This window comes from Egretta garzetta, unplaced genomic scaffold (assembly GCF_000687185.1).
Source record: "Egretta garzetta isolate BGI_Z169 unplaced genomic scaffold, ASM68718v1 scaffold105, whole genome shotgun sequence".
Classification (NCBI taxonomy): Eukaryota; Metazoa; Chordata; class Aves; order Pelecaniformes; family Ardeidae; genus Egretta; species Egretta garzetta.
The window spans coordinates 1,877,843-1,882,388 of NW_009259598.1; positions in this window are offsets into that span (position 1 = coordinate 1,877,843).

Here is a 4,546-nt window from a genome sequence, read left to right on the forward strand (position 1 = left end):
TTCCTGATAGTCTACAAATGAAACTGCCCAGACATGCCCAAAATGTGTCCTGACATGTCCTGTCTGCAAATCCCAAGGCACTGGGAGCTGACGTGGGGACTCAGGTTACAGGCAGCACAGATGGAACAAAGGACCAAGCTGACAAAAGACAGGCACCAAAATAGGTGGCGAGGTACTTAGCAAAGCCCAGTGCCATGGAGTCATGTGGGATGATAAGCTTCTAGGAGCTTGGCCCACCTAGAAGATGCTACGTGCTTGTTCTGATAGTGGCCTAGACTGCCAGGAATCAATACGTGCTGTAAAACATGGTCTGATCTAGCAGCTAACAGGTTAAAAAGACTTTGTTTTCTGTCCATGTCCTCCCTCTCCCCCCCTCAGTTGCATTTCACACGGTTCAGTCACAGTCTTTATTTCACAACTGCATGTTTTGAAAGGACATATTAGCTCTAAGTGTAGGCTGGGCTTAAAACTCTTGCTTTATTGTTTACCCTGCCTGCTAGGCCTGTTTCTGGGGTCAGACCCAGGTTACCAATTACATCTGTGATTAAACATACTAGCCCAGCTTACCCCTGGGCTTTTTTCCCCTTAAATTCCCAGTGATTGTGCTTAGCTGGTGTTAGCAACCAGGTGACTGCTGGCACTGCCGTCACAATTGTATGTGCTTTCTCCAGCAGAGCCAGATAATGAGGTTTGAACCGGGCCAAACATCTATTATTTTTACAGTTCAGAACTGTTCCCAGAGATTTTTTTCCATTTTTTTTTCCTGAAGGTAAAGAAAGCCGGCCCTTGGCTTCCCAAATCTACATAGATAACCTTAAAACCCTTCCCAAATACTAGGGTGATCGGGAGGGACCCACCCAGAAGTGACAGCTAATTTAGCAATCTGTGGGACATGTCTAATAGGAAGGATTTGAATGTTAATTCTGTGTAACTATTTCACCACTGATAACAGGGGGTGTGAATTCACACTGCGGCTGTTTGACCAACAGCTGACTCTAATGGTATTCGAAGACAGCTTGAAATTGTTTTCTGTGTCTCATGCCTTACAAACTACAGCCCAGCAGACTAAAAAAGGTGTCGTCACCCCCCAAAAAACAAGTCAAAGTGTAGCCTGGGAACAGTTACCTTTTAGGTGTACATAAAACACCCGAGCTGCTGATTCTTGAAAAGCCTAACTCTGTGTGAGCAGCTGGGTCTGTCCGTGCTGAGTTTTAACCCTTCATTGAAAGCCAAATATTCCCCTTTTATTCTAAAATTTCTAGTTCAACTGGTTTTGAATGCAATTTGGATAAACAGGGCCAGAGTATTTGAAAGCCTATCCAAACTTCTAATTCCTGTCAAACCAGTTACAAATCTAGTCTGGCCAATTGCTATGGAGAGGTTTATTGACTTTTGTTTTTTTTTTTTTTTTTTTAAATAATTAAAATCTAAATGCTCTCAGCCATTTCCAGCTAAACACAGGGCGGAAACTAATCTACTAATCTAGCCAGAACGGCATTAAAAACAGCTCTAACTTCTCTTTTTAAAATGAATTTTATTTTCTAATTGTTTGTTTACTCTGTAACTCCTCAAAGCAATTTGAAAGCATGTATTAAGTCTTATGCCCTGTCTTTAAGATTGCAGTCTTCTTGTAACAGGGCCAGAAATTATGGGCGCATAACCCGCTTAGAGGTCCTTGAGCTCCACAGGAAATCTCTTATTGGAAGGGCTTAACGAAGACAATCTGATTTTGGAAACCAGGGCCTGTGTCAGACCATATGAACACACAGAAGACAAAGGCCCTAAGCTGTGCGAAGGGAGCCTTTAGAATCACGATGATTAAGAATAAATGGAGGATCTGAATTTAGAGAATGGTGCCACCGCTTACTTCATCCACTTGCAGAGCAAGGGGGACCAGGGGAACCTGCTTGCCACGGTGAGATCATCAGCACCACTTAACGAACACTGTTAGCCCTAATGGCGAATAAACCTGCGCTTGCTATCAGTGCTATTCTTGGCAGGCTGGAGGACAGAAAACCTTTTGCTACAATTATTGTCCAGTGACTCAGGACTGGATGATACCATCCAAGTGCTTTTTAATGTGCTCCTTCTGTTGGATGGGGGAAACGAGCCCTTTTTTCCTGCTTGCAGCTTGCCTGCTTAGATTGCAAACTCTGCTCAGGCTCTCTGTGCTTTACTGCAGTAGAAAAATTAAGGGTTTATTTTTGCTGTGGTTTGCACTGATACATATATATAAAAGTATCTTCTACTGGGATGGTTTTGCTTGCTTCTTAATGCTGACTATGACTGTTCCCACGCGCTGTGAGCGTGTCTGCTGGCTGACAATACAGGTATGTTTAACGTAATGAAGCTGTGTACGGACAGCTCGTGCTGTGTGTTTATGCAGCCTCTTCCAGGGGTCTCTGGTTGGGCTACAGCATAAATAACCTCCCCCTGCATTGTGCTGTGCTCTGGGTTTCACATGCACCCATGTGCTCTTTCATGTGTGTTGCTGACTTAAAAAAAAAAGGCCTTAGACTTTAATCCTTGGGTTTATTTCAAAGCTTACAAAGGCAAATCTGGTTTATAGCAAGAGATTTGCTTGATTCCTTGTGCTCTGCGGATGAATGGAGTGGCAGATGGAATGGGGAGGGGAGGACTCGGGGACCCCTTGGCTCTATCTTCTTGCCAGCATGACCCTACTTCTGTGCCTGCTGCCCAAAGTGCTTTCTTTTAAGCTGCACAGAACACAAAACGGGGACAGCACAGACCTCTGTATCTGTTGTATCTACCTCTTCTGTGATTTCAAAAGCTGTTTTCTTACTCTTTGCTCTGGGTAGTTGGTTAGCATTGCTACATAGCCATGGTCTCGTGCTTCAGAAGGTGTGAAATCCCATGTATAGCATGTGCACGTAGGAATGACAGCGGTGAGAATAAAACGAGCTGCAGACTCTGGGAGCAAAAGGCCTCAAAAAATCCTATTACACCCTTGAGTCATGGGCAATAATTGGAGTTTTGAGCCCTGCTATATAAAGAGGTGCTGGAAAGCCTCCCCCCGACCTGCTGCACAAAATCCCCTCTTTTGAGGGGGACAGGTAGGGTGATGCTCTCGCTACCCCTTGCCAAGAGCAGTGCCCGAGTGGGACAGGGCCCCGAGCGGTTTGATAAGAGCTGTGGTAAGGTGGAGCCGCGCTGGCAGGCTGTGTGCCGGCAGGCGCACACTCCTCCTTATCAGGCAGCACTGTGGCGAAAGCGCTGTGCCAGCGATGGGAGCGGCGCTGTGGGAACTGGCGATGGCTCGGTCTCCACGGGACTGCTCCTCGGGCAGAGGCAAACCCAAATGATCTAATTCCCTGCCTTGGTTTTCTCCAGCTGCACCCGCTGCTTGTGGAGATGCCAAATGAGGCCCTGGCCATAGGAGGAGAACGCGTTTCTGCTGGGGATCACATCAGAGCTGTGGCTTCGGATCCTCCCCCAGTGCACGCCAAGGGAGGCATCTGGGGCTGCGAGACAATGGCTCGAAACAATCCCGGTTCTCTGCCAGGGAATATTCATTCAGAAATCCCATCCTGTTTTGATACTAACTCTCTCATGGTTGATCAAAGCAAAGGCAAGAAAAGAGCTTGGCCTCCTACTGTTGCTTTAGCTTCGGGCCAGTTTCAGCAGAAGCTGGGCGAGTGCCTTTATCCTGGGCAGCGTGGCTGGCAGCTGGGCCAGCCGGTGCAGCGTGGCTTTAAGGTGCTGCTTGCATCTTACAAAGCATCAGGGCTGTGCACCGCTTGCACCGGTTCTCCTCTCCCCTCCTGCTGGGCTGGACGGAGGCAACTGAGGACGCTTGGTTCTGCTCCATGCTTGCCTTGGCTTGCTCTCCCTGCTCCGTGATCGAACACGTCCTCTGCGCTGCAGCCACCTCCTCCTGGGGCCTGCTCTTCCTCCAGCCAAAAGCCAGGCTGGAGGCAGGCACCAAGTCCTTGGGTGTCTGCCCTTGCTCCTCACCTCAAATGCTCCTCAGAGTGAGATTAAAGCAGTTATGGTTGTGTTCCCCCTCATCTCCTTCACTCGTCTGGGACAGTGGAGATAATGGCAAGTTTTCCCTGCACAGTTCAGGGATCTCTGGAAAGGATTTGGCCTTGTCCAGGCAACAAGGATCTGTGATGTGTCTTGGGGAGGGAAATTTGGTGATGGAAGCCTGCTGGGGAGAGGAGACCCCCTATGTAGGGGGCCAGACCCCATCCCTTATTGAAGGCAGGAGGGTAGGAAGGGCCAGACACTGGGGATGGGTCACAGTTGCTGACTGCGCTGGGTGACTGATCTGTGTCATTTCAGGTCAGCAAAAACGCGGCTCCGCCGATGCAGAGCACACCCCGACGCCCATCCAGCCCCCAGTGCCCACGCTGGGCCGATGCCCTGGCAGAAGTGCACAGGACCCCAGGACCACCGGCTGTCAGGGACGCCCTTCCTCTCGCACCAGCTCCCATCGGCTGCACCGTTCCTTCAGGCCGTTGCCATTTCAGTAAGTTACTTGCCCGTGGCTTGGCGGGGACGAGCCTTTGCTTCACCCTCCCGA